This window comes from Myotis nattereri (assembly GCF_964212035.1).
Source record: "Myotis nattereri genome assembly, chromosome: 1".
Classification (NCBI taxonomy): domain Eukaryota; kingdom Metazoa; phylum Chordata; class Mammalia; order Chiroptera; family Vespertilionidae; genus Myotis; species Myotis nattereri.
In genome coordinates this window covers 24,286,033-24,302,424 of record NC_138075.1, presented here as the reverse complement: position 1 = coordinate 24,302,424, position 16,392 = coordinate 24,286,033, and positions in this window count along the sequence as shown.

Here is a 16,392-nt window from a genome sequence, read left to right as displayed (position 1 = left end):
GCTTCAAGGTGGGATCAAGGTGGTGCCATCCATGTTCCAGGGCTCCCTGTGGGACCCAGCTTTAGCAGCGTATCCTTCCTCGCTTAGCTTCTTACCCAGCCCTCGTCGGCTGCCCTCACTCCCTTCCTCCTGACAGCACTTCCTAAATCAACCTCAGGCACCCCAAACTGTCTCTGTTCCTAAGGATCAGAAAAGCCGCTGCCTCCCCTAAACCCCCATGGCATCCTGTTGTTTATTTTTACTCCATCCCCTGCACACTTTCCTACAGCTGCTTACTGTGCCATCTCTCCACTAGGATCGGCGCCTCTGAGGGGCACAGAGATCTTCGTGGCCTGTGTCCCCAGGGCCTGCACAGTGCCTGCACACGGTGGGTGCTCAGTAAATGCTTGCTGATAAATGCAGGGATAAAATAATACATGCGAAAGTTTAAGGCAAGCAGTACAATTTAACATGTTATTTTTATTACTATTCCATTTCTTCCATTTTACATCTCCCCCATTTTAACATCTCTGAAATCAGGATGCACCTTACAATTGATAGCACGTCATGGTTTAATAAGCAGCATTGTCCCTTTCATAGTTGTACATAAAATAATGGTGCAACTTATAATCACTGGCTTCTTAGGTTCCGTGTTGTATGGTATTTTTACTACTGTGGCTGCTGCTGCTACTACTACCTTGAAGCTTGATCTCCTGGGTTCTGGGCCTGCAGGTCCAAGTCCACGGAGCTGAGAGCCCCATGACTTGAGCTCAGCACTATTGCACAATCAAACTCTCATAAAATGACCTGTAATTTCCCGGGATCAGAAGGAGGGCTGTGTCCGGACACCTCTGGAAGCTCCTATGAAAGCAGGCCAATGTGATATGGAACAAGCTCTGAACTGGTAGTCAAAAGAGTAAAGTTCTAAGCCTAAGCCTGGTTCTTCCTCTAATTTTTTTGGATGACCTCGCACAGGACCTATCAACACATTTACTGAGCGCCTACTAAATGCTTGGCGTGATGCCAGCCCACCGGATCCACCCAGCACCCTGAGAGGAAGCCATTATCCCCATTTTATAGATAAGGAGGCTAAGGTTCGCAAAGTTTCAACACCTCTTCCAAGGTCATTCAGATGGAATGTGACTGCTGGACTCCCTCAGTCCTTCTCCCTGCTATTTGAGGGTACTTCTCTGGGCCTGTGTTCTCCAAGTAAGGAAGTCAAATAATGAGGGGTCACATATTAGAGGCTCACAAACCATTCTCACCTCCAGATATAGTTTATCCAACCTATATAATGTGTTTTATTTTAATTGACTTAAATGTATTGTCAAAATTTTTTAAAATCGGTAGGTTTAAGCTAAAAAGGCAGAATTTCTGGTTTGTCGTGAAAAATACTGTAACACTGGCAACACTGAGCCCACTCTGGGAGGTGGAGCTGAGTAGCAGTGCAAGGGGAGTAGCATTACGAAGGTAATAGCGCTTCAATGGGAGTAGCACTACAATGGGACTCGCACATCCTAATTTCCCCCCCAGATTCCCTCCCTTCCAAGGTCCCTGGCCTGTTGTTTATCATCTCACATGCGCTGTTTTCATACCCACGGCCAGCCTGTCATTGAGATTGCCCCTGGTCCCTACAGGCCTTTGTGTGGGTGACCACAGCCTGTGGCTCCTCCCAGAATCTCTCCAAGGAGGTCACTTGATGAACCTATTTTGGAACCACTCGGACAAGCCCCTGCCTTGCATATCTACCTCCCGTCAGCCTTGGTCACGGAGCCCCCCAGTGTCTGTCCCTCACACGCCCTCCCACCCCAGGAGAGTTCCAGCCAGGGGAGGGATGAGTGGCTGAAGGTGGAAACCAGGCAGGTGTGCAGATGAGTGAGCCCAGGTGAGGACAGGCCCCACCCAGGGAAGGAGCCGTGGGGAAGGCAGGACCTTGTGTTTCCCAATATAGATGGAAGTGGGGAGGCTCCACGGTGACAGGAGATGAGCATGGTTTGACACACGAGGAAACACAACCAGTAAATCATTAGGAGGAAAAATTGTACAGTCTCAGCAGCAATTTAAGAAATGCACATTAGAACACCATTAAGGACCCATTATGGCCGGTGTCAGGAGAAAATAAGAAAATAAATAAACAAGGAAACTGCTGTCGGCAGGGCCATCAGTAAACAGCTGCACATACATTGCTGTGCCACTGTAAACTTCGAGTCTTTCTGGAATGTGATTTGGCATTGCGCCACAGGAGTTTAACACCTTGACCAGGTAATTATGGTCAGGGGACCAGATCCCATGAAAATAAACTAAAATTATTTCCTAAAAAGAATTTTTACAAAAGATGCTCACTGCACTTGTTGAAATCCATTCAGATTATGGCGTGGCATGATAACAGAATTAAATTTTTTAAAAAGGGACTGACACATGGCAACATTCTGATGAAACCATTTGATGAAATATTCGGTGACAAAGCCAGCACAGAGAAATAGTACACGTAAACTGAGAAACTATGTCAAAATGTCCACTGGCAGCCCAGGAGGCATGGCTCAGTGGTTGAGTGTCGACCTATAAACCAGGTCACGGTTCAATTCCCGGTCAGGGCACATGCCTGGGTTGCAGGCTGGATCCTCAGTGTGGGGCGTGCAGGAGGCAACCGATCAATGATTCTTTCTCAACATTGATGTTCCTCTCTCTCTCTCTTTCTCTCTCTCTCCCTCTCTCTCTCTTTTCCTCTCCCTTCCGCTCTGAAATCAATAAGAAAAATATTAAAAAACAAACTTCCACAGGCTTATTAGCAGCAATAAGAAGAGAATTCTGAACAATATAAATTGCTAAGGTAGAATGTTTATTCTGTTAAGTTGGTCAAGATGGTTTAAATAGCAATAACGATGATGACACTGATGATGTAAGGACCGCTGAATAGGATTTATTAATCATAAAAATACCTCAACCCAAGTCTCAGGGGACAGGGAAGCCCAGGCTCCTGACCTGACGAGGAAGGAAGAAAGAAGGTAAATTGGGAGAGAAGGGGTTACAACTGTGGGCGGGGGGAGGGCCCCAGAGCTTCCCTTATCGGGGAGAGCACCTCTCATCAAAGAAACAAAAGTTACACACATTAACCAACACCATTTAACCTTCAACGTCCTGGGCGCTAACTCTTACTGCTGTATGTGCGCTCTCAATTTTACTAATACCCATTTCAGCAAGTCGGAGGTGACACCAGGGCTCTTTGGGGGCTGGCCTAGGAGCCCAACCACCATTTATAGCATTGTTTCTATGGAAATGTGTTTCAAGCTTCAAGAAATTGAGCTGCTGACAACCCTGGGGCAAGCACGTGGTCTCTAAATTAGGGAACTGAGATGAGCAGTTATTGCTGGGTCCTGGGCTCAGGAAGACAGCTTGTTACTTAGATTCTGTGACAGTTAATTCACCATCAGCAGTGATCTCGTTGGAGTAGGTCTGAGATCACTGCAGAGGGTGGTCATGGGATCAGAGCGTCTAGGAATGAACACGAGATTCTAGGAAGCACATGGACATACATCCCCACCCTTGCCTCCAAACATATAACACCAGCAGGCGTGTCATGGAAAACGTGAAACTGGCCTGCGTCCCCCTCGTGAGTATCCAGGCGTGCCCTGAACCCAAGCGCTTTCCAATTTCTCTCTGGTCCTGGCAAACCTCCATCCATAAAGCCCTATTTCAGTCTGATCTTGGAACAACAAAAAAACCCCCTCCGAATCTCTGACAGTTCTGCAATATGGCCTTGGGAGATGTATGCCTGAAAAAACCAGGCACCAGCAGGGTCTGGCCATCGCTCCACATGGGCTCTGCTGCAGTGGCTTCTGTTGTGCAGGCTACAACCTGCCCGGCCAGGCCTGCCCAGAGCTCTTGTTCTTGTGTCTCCATCTCCTGTGCCGGTCACAGGGAAGGTATGATCATGGGCCCCCCAAACAGACCTTCCACATGTCAAGAAAGTTCCCCACTGAGAAGAAAAGCTACACACATAGACAGGCAAAGCCAAGGGGGAGAGGTGGGTGAGAAGGCTGTTCACTGGGCATCCCAAGGCTCTGAAATGCCAGAGATACGAAAATGTGGTCAGAGAAGGATCAGCTGCTCAGTCACAAGGCCATACCTGCAGTTGGCAAGTCCCAGCAGAGCTCATGGCAAACTGGGAGGCCGAGGGTCCTGCCTGCTTAGCCAAAGCTAGAGGGGGGGTGGGGGGGAGGGCTTAATGAGGTTAGCACTAAAGGGCACCTCTAAATTTCAATACCTTAATGAATATGTGCAACCCTGGAAACACCCCAGACAGTAACTGACTAGGCTCCACCTGGGTTAGGGAGGGCTGCAAAGCACATCCTCCCTGCTGCCTGTTTGAACTGCAGAAAAGAGAATCTGTTACCTCCCCCTGTGGCTGGGGCCTGCAGGGCCAGGCAGCCTCCAGGTGAGTGGGTGGCTCAGAGACTAGGCTCAATGTACACAGGCTCGCTGCTCTGGTTCCCTGGAAACTCAGGTGGGGAACAACTGTTCCGGGCTTTGAAGCCAGTTGGAAGTCGCCGGCACCAGGCAGAGTCCACGCGGGGAGCCCCACAGTTACACAGTTAGTGGGCCTGTGAAGTCAGATCTCCAGTTATTAAATGACCCAAGTCAGCCAATCTGAATTCTCCAGCCCTGCAGTGCAGATGGTTAAACACAGCAGTTCTGTCTTCATGGTAACAGACGAGAGGCTTAGAGTTTCTCCCCTGGCCTCCTTCCTACCCAGATCCAAAGTCTTTGATATGTTAAGGTCTTTTTTTAAGCATGTATACTATATATATATTTCTAAGACGATTTCAAACACACAAATGCTCCATTCATAGCCGACTCACCTAAATCCAGTACTTACTTTATGCCAATGTATATTATAGCCAATGTAATCAGTTTGTAGGCACTCATCAAATGTATGTGCAATTTTGCCTGCTAAATCAGAAGCCACTTTTCCACCAAAACTAACCCACATTTCCCCACAAGTTAATATAATTTTCATATTAATTTAACAGTGGCACAATATTCACTGTGTCTTGATATCATGAATTATATGCCATCTGGAACATTTAGGCTACTTACAGGTTTTTGCTATTTTAAACAATGTTGCTCTAGATATCTTTGTGCATATAGTTCTTTTCCTGTTCAGAATTATTTCCTTACAATAAATTCCCAAGAGTAATACTAATAGGTAAAAGGAAATTAACATTTTTACAGTTTCATATTCTACCTTTTAAAAATATATTGTTTTGTGTGAATTACCTGGATTATCTATTTTCCAAAGCAGTTTTCCTGATTACACCTCCCAATCCTACCAGTCAAGATCTCCTCTTAAATCCACTTTTCCCAGCTCCCCAGTGGGCTGGGCATCTGGAGCGCACACCCCATGATTGGATGGACATTGGAGGTAGCTCAACTGATTTGCTGTGGAGGAATAATACTAATAAAGGACAGAGAGATGTGGGTAGCAGGGAGAGGACTGGGGTGGGTAGGAGCAGGCTCTATGGAGGCAGAAACAAAGGCAGATCCCACATTCTGTCCCTCCCAAAACAAACCAACACCTCCCTGGACATCAAACCCACCCCACCCCTAACTTCCCCGAGCTGGTCTTCCAGGGGCCAAGAACAAAGACACGCTTCAAATTTCTAAAGGAAATTTGTGCTTCTAGGGTCTGAAAGCATACTTTGCAAATGACATAAGCCATGTACTCGTCAAGTAGGCCCAGGCACGCTGTGGCCTCAGCCCTAAAGGTGATTCCATTTTAAGAAAGAACATCTTTTAAGAAAGAAAGTCCTCCTTGTCAGCCTGGTGGGAAAGATGCTACTGCATAGCACTCTCTAAGTGGCATGCAGGCCCCAGATAACTATTCCGTAGGGCCCACTATGATGCACCAGACACACCACCTGCCAGGCTCCGTTCACAGGCCTGTGGAATTTTCAAGCAGGAAAGGACCACATACAGTCTAAGCTTCTCATTTCATAGACAGACCAAGGCCCGAGGCCCTGCTTCGGGGCTCCCGCTGCGGTCTGCAATCACCGTCAAGAGGATCTCTTCCTCTTCCCCCTACACGAGAAGAGCCACAGCCTGTCCTGACTGTCACCAGACCAAATAGGGCTTCTGTTTTAAAGAGCCCCAGACTCTCTCTCATGATCTGCTGATGCGTTTTCTCTAGTTCCTTCTCTGGGCAAAGCCAGCGGACAGCACCAGGCGTGGAAACTAAGGGGTCCACGAAGGGCAGCTGATACTTATCCTTTTTTAAGGGTTGGGGCCCGTGGGAAGGGAAGTCTCTGCCACCATTAAACCAGCACCTATCACAGATGCCTCTTCAGAGTCCTCAGGGTGAGGGGGACCCAGGCACCAGGCTTTGTGTCCCGAAGTCCCTTCCCACCCTCACCAGGGTTTCCTTGGCAGTGGCTCCACCAGTAAGTGTTAAGACAGGCCATCACGCAGACGACCAGTTCACCAACCAAATGTCCACCTGACCCAAGCCAGGTCCTGGGCCTGCCCACTGCTCCCTCACATCCTCTCAGGCTGCCCATGGGGCACCTACTATGGGCCAGGAAGGAGAAGGCACACCTGCAGCTGATGCCAGCATCCTACAGTGAGGAAGTTCCACCACAGAAATGCTAAGGTTGGGGCTCAGGAAGGCAGCAGGAAGCAGGTGACTTCTGGCAGGAGGAAAAGGGCAGGGAGGGCATTCCAGGCAGAGCAAACAATGCACACAGCACAGAGCAGCTTTCTTCCAAGCCCACTGAGGAGCAGAGAGGACACACATGCGTGCTAGGGAAGGGCGAGTGGCAGGAGAGAAGGTGGGAAGGTGGGCTGGGGCTCCCACAAGCCCCATTCTGAGGAATGTGAGGTTTCTCCTGCAGAACTTGGGCAGGTCTCAAAGGTTTTTAATAGTGATGGGATCAAAGCTGTGTTTGAGTGAAGGAACTCGGGTCTCTCAAGACTCCTTTTCTGCTTCAATGCTGCTTTTAATGCGATCTCATTTCAGCCAGACAGAAATGGGCAAGTCAGTGTAAACTGTACCAGAGCCAGCACTGGCTGGGAACAGCCCTGCTCCATCCCTCCTAGGGGCCAACTTGATCCCATATTGGTGACCAAGCCTCAGCCTCAGGAATCACCTCCAGTCTGGTTGCGAGAATCCAGCCCAAGACACGCCCAGCTCCGCTTCCAGGCATGGGGTGTGGGGGGGGGGGCGGGGGGGGGACTCTTGGCACAACAGCGGACACCACAGCCTAGAGTCCAAAACTGCATTTTCTTTTTGACCGAAATGAATTCCTTTGTCTAAGCTGATGGGGACTGAATTACCAAGATTTCAATCATCATGCCGTTGCTTCACAGAGCTATAAGCCAAGGATCGGAGGGCACGAAGTGAGCAGGCACTCACCTCGCTGAGACCCTCTTTATGGAGGAGGAACCTGGGCAGGGATGCTACGAAGCCCTCTTTCCTTTGGCTCTCTCTCGGGCAGGATATTGGGTAGAACATCTCAACTAGGTCGACATCTTCAGAACTGGAAAGGTGCCCAGTCCCGTCGCCTCAGCCAGCTTGGGCACCAGCGATCTCAATCATTCCACGAACCAAGCCTGAAGCCCAAACTCCGACCTCCCAACCGAAGAGCAAGGTAGCGCCTCCCAAATACCTCATGGCCCTGCCAATCTTGCCCAACGTCAGAGGAGAAACAGAATTCAAACTGTAACGGCCTGTTAGCCAGAGAGAGCCAAGCCTGGGCCTCTGTCCTTTTCCAAGTGAAATCTAACGTGCAGGGGCGATCCAGATGCTGGATGACCTCTCTTTTCCATGGAATCATTCAGATTCCAGAGGAGAAGTCCAATCTACAATAATAAAAGCGCAATATGCTAATTAGACCAGAAGGATGAAGCTGGGGCTTCGAGGGAAGCCAGGGTCCGGGTGCCAGAGGGAAGCCCGTGCTGGCAGCGGGGGGGGGAATAGGGGGGGAAGGAGGGGAGGAAGGAAGACCTATTCTTGCATGAATTTCGTGCATCGGGCCTCTATTTGCTAACAAAATGCTCAGCTCTCCAGAGCAGGTAAGAATCCTGACGTTTAGCTAGAAGCTAAAGGATTCAGAAACATGTCCAAAAAGACTAAGATCAAGATGTGGAAATTTTCAGTGGCCAAGGGAAATGCCCCCTCTCCTCCTGCCATGCCCAGCATTGCCCCACCGTCCCAATCTGAGGATGAGAATGGGGTCAAGCTTCTACAGTGGACACATGGCCATCTGGCACGTGCACCTGTTTTTAGGTTTCAGGCGCCTGGCATTGAGTCCTGGTGGGAAGCAGAGTTCCACCTGCCACTGGGGAAGCTGTAACCTCCAGTCTTCAGGACCTCCCACAGTGAGAACATGGACATGTGGGCTAAACTGACAACCAGATGCTCAGCCTGGGCTTTGCCTCTGGAGTGAGTTGCACAAAAAAAGCAAGGCAAGCTCAGAACTCACTCTGCAGGGGGTGGCAGCATCCAGGTCAGTTGGCAGCAGTGATGCCAGGCCAGTGGCATTATCACCTTGGCTATAGTTCCAGCCACCCACCTTCCCACAGGTCCTCATCGATTCTGAGCCTTTTTCTCCAGTCTTCCATGTTCTCCATCATTTCATGAGCCACCAGGTAGCCTTCCAATATATTCTTTTCTCCTTATTTTGGCAAGAGTCAGTTTCTGCCATGCGCAGACCTAAGACCTAGACTTCCCCAGCATATCCTTCAACCTCCACACTGGCTCCTCAGGCACCCGAGACAACACATCTGCTCAAGTCTATCTCTTCCTTTGTGAAAAAAGTCTAATCTAAATACCCACTCATCTGAGAGGATCACAGCCACAAAATAATCACACATATGAACAAATACCATACATGCTGCAAATACCAGCCTACCCTGTTGCTGGTTCTGACCAGATGCCCTCGTTTGGGGCACTGATATCAGAAATGAAAGGTATTACTGCTCCCTTGGCCCCGTGGTCGGCAAACTGCGGCTCTCGAGCCACATGTGGCTCTCTGGCCCCTTGAGTGTGGCTCTTCCTAAGCCTTAGGAGTACCCTAATTAAGTTAATAACAATGTACCTACCTATATAGTTTACGTTTAAAAAATTTGGCTCTCAAAATAAATTTCAATCTACTGTTGATATTTGGCTCTGTTGACTAATGAGTTTGCCGACCACTGCCTTAGGTGGTTTTAATGCATTTCCCCACTGCCTTGGCCTCATCCCTGTTTCTCCAGAAGATCAGGGAAACTGGGTTGGAGTCAGAAAACCTGGGTTCTAGAACTTGCACATGTCAGCTCAACCCTCGGGTAGGTAACATCTGCACCACCTGTTTCACAGGGAGGTTAAATCAAATGAGACACCCTCAGGGCAAAGCCCCAATAACTTCCTAATTCCTAAATCAATCCTTGTTTTCAGTCCTCCTTCTTGACCTTCCTCAAAGATCAACAGCTGATCAATTTCAATTCAATTTAATAAGTACTTATGGAGAACTTCCTGTGTGACATGTTGTACTAGGTGCACAAAAATCATGGTTTCTGTTATCATAAATTGCAAAACCCCCTCCTCCAACACACACACACACACACACACACACACACACACACCACCAGTCCTCTGTGGCTTCCCCACTAAGAGGTAAGGTCCAAACCTCTTGGCTGACACAAATGGCTAGCCACGACGGGCCCCGGCCTGCCCCTCTCAGCACCCCTTCCCACCACTGCTCCATCACACCTCTGCTTGCACCTCCCAAAGCAGACCGTGTTGTGTCACGCCCGGGCCTTACCTGAGATGCTCCCAGGCCTAGAAAGCCCTGGCTCCCTTTGCCACCTGGTGGACGCCTACTCGTTTCTCAGGATTCAGCTCAAACATCAGCTCCTCCAGAAAGCCTCTCATTCATTCATTCATTCCACAGCATTCACTAAGCACAGGTACCATGCAGGGCACTGGGGCCACCCTACGCCTTCCCTAATATTCTTCAGTCCGCTAGCCTGGCAGAGGTGACCAATCTCTCGCCTGGTGGTCAGGGCGCATCATAGTGACCGGTCGTTCTGCTGTTCAGTCAATTTGCATATTACCCTTTTATTATATAGGATTCTTATTTTTCAGCTCACATGCTGATTTTAGAACCTGATCCCCAGAATATGCAACTCTGCCAAATTCCATTCCTAGGTGACAGATCCACCCCAGTGTCTGTTTCTACCTCTGGGTACAACCTATCTCAGAAGCTGAACTGTCAGTCTCCTGGGGGGGAAGGAGCAGGAGCAGGTGGGACCCCTTTTTGCACCCCTCATTGTGCCACATATAGTGCTGAGAGCACTGCAGCTGCTCCATAAATGCCCAGTGAGGAATGGCCGATGGCCCTACGTTAATTGGCCATTCATGGGGTGCCAAGTGTGTGTTCCTGGGCCTTCTCCTAAGTCCCTCATGAGACCACTGGGAGGGTTCCTCCACCTCCTCGGGGTTGCACAACCTATGTTCCAAGCATAGAAAACACCAAGTAATTTTATTGGCCAACTGAGGCTGGTTAGGAGGTTTTAGGAACTCAATAGGTTGATAACAACTAGGATCAACTAAGATTGCAATGAGATAATATAATGGTAAGAAGTTTACTAAAGAAGCACCCCACTTTCTCCTTAAAGCCCTCCCCTGCACCCATTTTTCTTTTTAAGTTTCTTTTTTAATCTTTGTGTACTGCCTTAAGGAAACGAAAGAGATGGAATCCTTGGTTTACAAACAGACCTGCTGGAACTGCTGATTACACAAACTGTGGCTCGGCAAACCGCGGCTCACGAGCCACATGCAGCTCTTTGGCCCCTTGACTGTGGCTCTTCCACAAAATACCGGCTCTTCCACAAAATACCGACTTCTGCGCATGGGCCATGAAGTTTTAATCACACTGTACGTGCTCACCCACACGTGGTATTTTGTGGAAGAGCCACAGTCAAGGGGCCAAAGAGCCACACGTGGCTCCGAGCCGCGGTTTGCTGACCATGGGGCTAGGTGATCAATGCAGGATGGCAACAGGGAATGGAATGTGGAGTTCGTGCTCTGACTCTTCACAGCTCTGTGACCTTAGAGAAGTCACTTATCCTCTCTGAGCCTTCGTTCAAAATGAGAGAGTTACCAGTGGAGCCCTTCCCAGTTTTAAATACTTCACGATTCTCTGAGATAATGTTACTGCAATTACCATAACACAGGGGCTAGATGAAAGCAGTCCCAAAGGTCCTACTCAGTTCTAAAAACTGATTATCTACTGAAACAGCAGATCCTAGAAAATATTGTTTATTAAATGCAGTTTATGCATAACTTTTCTATGTAAATCCCAATTTCACCTATATATGTTCATCAAGAATTTCCCATTAAAACTGAATTCAGCATATTGACTGCAGCATTGGGTGTAGTAGCAAAAGACTGGGAAAAAACCAAATGCTCTTCAGTAGGAGACTAGATAAATAAATCCTGGCGTTTTCATCCAGTGAGAATAATTTAGCCATTGGAAAACAAGAGGCAGCTCTATACGCATTGACATAAAACAATTTCCAAGATACATTAAGTGAAAAACACAGACATCAGAATCCTCTGTATAATATGCCAGAGCTTATTTATTCATATTTTCTTCTATCTGCAGAGGCTACATCTGGAAGCATAACTAAAAAATGACAAACTATAGTTGCTTAAGACAAGGACACTGAAGGCTTGAAAACATGGGGACCATAAGAAGATGGGAAATTTATTCTTTCAAATTTTTATGTTATTAAATTTATCAATATTTTCTTATGGCTTTTGCTTTGTGTCTTTTCTTGCTTCCCTCAAAGTTAAAACAGATATTTATTTTTCTAATTCTATTGTATTTATATATGTTTGTATATTGTACAATAATAATCTCTTGTCTATGTTGAAATTCTTTTTTAGACTTACTTTACACTGTACAATTTATCTTTTTAAATTTTTGAATTCTAGGTATTAACTTTTTGAATAGAAAACTGAGGAGAAAAGAATCTATCAGATTTTTTAAAATTTAATATTTTTATTGATTTTTAGAGAATAGAAGGGAAAGGGAGAGAGAAAGGGAAACATCAACCGGCTGCCTCCTGCACAACCCCCATGGGGACTGAACCCGAAACCCGGGCATGCGCCCCAACTGGGAATTGAACCAGCAACTATTTGGTACTTGGGACAACTCCCAACCAACTGAGCCACACTAGCCAGAGCCAGATTTTATTTTTAAGTAAAACAAAATTTTTTAAAAATCTGGCTTAGAGGGTGCATTTTATGGCATGTGAGTTATATCTCAATTAAAAAAGAATGAATTTTGTTTATATGGCAAGGTTGAGATTAACAGCATGAGAACTGGGTGGAGACAACAGAATCTTCTTAGTCAAGCCCAATGTTAGGGGTTAGCCAGGATCTCCCCAAGACTCAGTTTTACAGTTTGGCCTAGTTTTTTGTTTGTTTGTTTTGGTTTCTTTATTTTTTTTAAAAAATGTTGTATTTATTGATTGATTTTAAAGGAAGGGAGAGAAAGAGAAAAACATTGGTTTGTTGTTTTATTTATTTATGCATTCATTGGTTGATCCTTGTATGTGCCCTGACCGGGGATTGAACCTTCAATCTCGGTGTATCAGGAAGATGCTCTAACCCCGTGGTCGGCAAACTGCGGCTCTCGAGCCACATGAGGCTCTTTGGCCCCTTGAGTGTGGCTCTGCCACAAAATACCACAAAATACCACGTGCAGGCGTGCGCGTATAGTGCGATTGAAACTTCGTGGCCCATGCGCAGAAGTCGGTATTTTGTGGAAGAGCCACACTCAAGGGGCCAAAGAGTCGCATGTAGCTTGCGAGCCGCAGTTTGCCGACCCCTGCTCTAACCAACTGAGCTACCTGGCCAGGGCGAGTTTGGCCTAGTTTTATAGGTTCAATACCTGTTCAGGCAAAAGAAGCCTGCAACCAACCAAGAGGTATCTCTTTGCCTTGCTCACAAGTCTTACCTGAGAGGTGTCCCTGACTCCTTCTATCAGTCTGGTTCCCTTGGGAGGCCAGGTCAACCCAGGCAACAAATGCTCTTCCCTGAGAGCCGGTGCTCAGGCATAGGACAGCATGGGGCATAGGACAGGCCAAAATCAGGACAAAGAGGAGCCAGTTCGGAAGCTGGACAGACACTGTCTGGCACCCAGAAGTTAGGGGTGCTGGAAATGGAGCAGAATATGAGGTGCAAAGCCAGGAGGCACCAAAGAGAGACTAACAGACAGAAGGAGGCAGCGCTGGGTAAAGGTTTAGAATGAAGACTGGGAGCCATGGTCCTCGGTGCGTGGCTTGGCTGTGTGTGCCTTTGCACAAGCAGACAATAATGCCATTTGTATCACTATTGTCATCATTTACGGGGACCTGCTATGCGTGGAGGCGCACCAGGCCCTGGGACACAAAGACATATAAGCAGGGCCTTTCAGTGTACCCGAAGAGTGATCATACTGATCCACCCAAAGGCACATTACAAAGCTGAATATGGGGTATGAGTGGAGCCATGGCCCACCAGAGAAGCTGAAAATCCTTGGATTTTCTTCAGATTGGGGCCCCAATGGATGTTACTGGAATCCCGGGGGCGAGGCCCACGGAGTGTGACGGGGGAATTCTTGAGAAGGTGAACATGAACAGGAGGGAGGACTAAGAGGAGAACAAGGCTGAGCCAAGTGGAAGAGATGAAAGAAGAGACATTCCAGGATTCCAGGGAGGCCTGGGAGGCAGGAATGCTGCCACCAGCAGTTTGGACAAACACACAGAGTGGGTCACTGGGTCAGAGCGGAGGTTCAGGCAGGAGAACAGCGAAGGCCAGACCCCTGTGTAGAAGGCCCTGACGGCCAGCCTAGAAGTTTGAACCTTACCATGCAGACAGTGGGGAGCCATTGAAGGTTGCTGAGCAGGAGGGTGACTCTTGCAAACAGGCATTTTAAGGGAGATTACAGAGGGGCCCTTTATCCCAGGCTTATTCAAAGCCCTGTGTGTATTTCAAGTGGCACTTGAGACAGAAAGTCGTAAAGCATTGCCCTGTGTCATGTAGACGAGGGGAAAAAAAAGGTTTAAGGGTCTCACAAAGAGATGCTTCAGTGAGAACCAAAAATGGAGGGGGGCCGCTTTAAAGAAGGAAACAAATTCACAGGACAGAACCGCCAGGCGTCGGGAAAACAGCAGCACTTTCTTCAGAATCTAGAATGCCCCCTTTTGGCTGGGGGTGTTCTGCCTCCTATTTTGGAGGTAAATCGTGATGTCAAAACACTGCATTGTGGTGTAAGGAGTGAAACAGCTGGGAAGAGGCAGATGAACAGAAATATACATAAATAAAAGGCCTCCATTCTAAGACCACCCTCTTGCAGGGGACTTCTCCATCTGCCTTGCTCAGGGGCATCTTGGGGTTTTTGCCAGAGTTGCTGAGCCCCCTAATTACCTCCAACAGTTTTTTTCCTCTTAAAACAATGAAATTATTTTTTTAAACATGTCAAGTTTTGATTCGGAGCTTTTCCAATGTCGTTCCCAATTGTGCACAGCGAGGCAGCAGACAGGGCTGCTCAGGGGCCACGAACTGGCCAGCAACTTCAGGCCATAAATCAGCATTTAGGTAAGGTGGGAAAGGAAGTCAGGATTATGTTTCCGGTCTTAAACCTCTGCAGGGCAAGCTCTGTGAATGCAGAAGCAAAGCTGAACAAGCGAGGGGCAGGGCCTGAGTTATGCACAAAACCCGGCCAGGGTGAGCTGAAGATAGGGGCAGGCAACTCCTTCACGTGGCTCCATAACTCCAGGGAGTCTGTTTCCTTCTTTCTCTGGCCTTTGCAAGGGGTCCCCCTTCTGCCCCAACTCCTGGGGGGGCCTCTGGGCAATTGTAGTCTCTGTAGATCCCACATAAACACAAAGGTTTGCAAACTCAAAGCTGTCTTTCTTTGGGGGTCAGAAGGGCCTGCTCCCACCCCCTGTCCCTCAAAACTAGTGCCGGGCCCCAGGAATCCCCTAGCTAAAGCAGCCCTGGTCAGGAGAGACAGCTAACCGGGACCTTGACAAGTCAAGTTCAATAAAAAACCAAATGTACCCAGAACAGGGGGTTGTGCAACTCATGGGAACTCCTGTGCTGGTGTTTTCACTTTTAACCTCATTTCCTTGTGGAACTGTGTCTGTACATCCCAGAATACCCAGAAATGTTCTAATTTCACATGTTTTTCCTCAAGTCTCTGGAAGCACAGAGGTGCCTGCCCGGGATTGTGCCTAATGCTTTGGTTTGACAAAAGGTCACGGTGCTCATGACACACAGCTGGCACGAGGCTGCAAAAAAAGCATTTTCCTTCCAGGTGAAACTCAGTTACGTGGCTGGGGAGAAGGCCAGGCGTGGAGGAGCTCCAGGGTGCCAGGGCCATCGGTGCCTGCCACTCTAAGCAGAGAGGCTGCTCCAGCACTCCGGTGGGCGATGCCACTGAGCCACACAGTACCCTCAGCAGAGCTGGGGGCTGTCCCCCCTCCCCCTCGAGAGTCTCCCACCTAGGGCAGGAAGAGAGTGGGCTGAGATTTGGAATGGGAATGGCTCTGCATGCAACCTGTACATGCTTTTAAAAACAAATGTTTTTATTGATTTTAGAGAGATGAAGGGAGAGAAGGATAGAAGATAGAAACATCAATCAGCTGCCTTATGCATGCAGGGGATTGAGCCCACCATCCCAGCATGTGCCCTGACTGGGAATCAAAAACCAGCGACCTCCTGGTTCATGGGTCCACGCTCAACCACTGAGCCACACCGGCTGGGCAATGTACGTGCTTTATGACTGTTTTAAATCCCTCTGTTACAGTTAGCCACCTCTGAGGCTCAAGGAGGACCTGCTGCCTTCTGTCCGCACTTGCAGGCTTGTCTCCCTTCCTGCAGCAGGCAGCTTAGTGGGTGGGGGTGCAAAGACCCACTACCCTGGCCTGTGCAGCATGCCTTGCTCAGGCCGTGGGTCTGGGGGTCCTCTGGAGAAAAATACATGAGTCACTCCTCTGACTCCCCCACCCCCACCCCAGACACTGTCACAGACACGTAGTCTCAAAGTCCCAGCACTTTTCCCTTTGCCTGGGATACAATAAAGGAATTAGGATCCACCAACTAAGTTTCTGCAGCTGACACTTCAAGGCTCAAAGTCTAGCTCACCAGCCAGCTCAGTCACACATGTCTGACGTGTCCTTTTAGTAACTAGGCCCCAATCAAGCCACCATGCAATTCTGCTAATTCAAACTGCTTTCCCGTTTAGGGAGGTTGATAGCCATCTCCCGGCTCCTTTTCCTGCTGACGTCATCCCGCATTTTCTACAGACACAAATAAGGGTACGGCTCCTGGGATAGTTTTCAGGCTGCCCAAGGTGGTGGGAGTGGAGGGATCCTGCCCTCCTG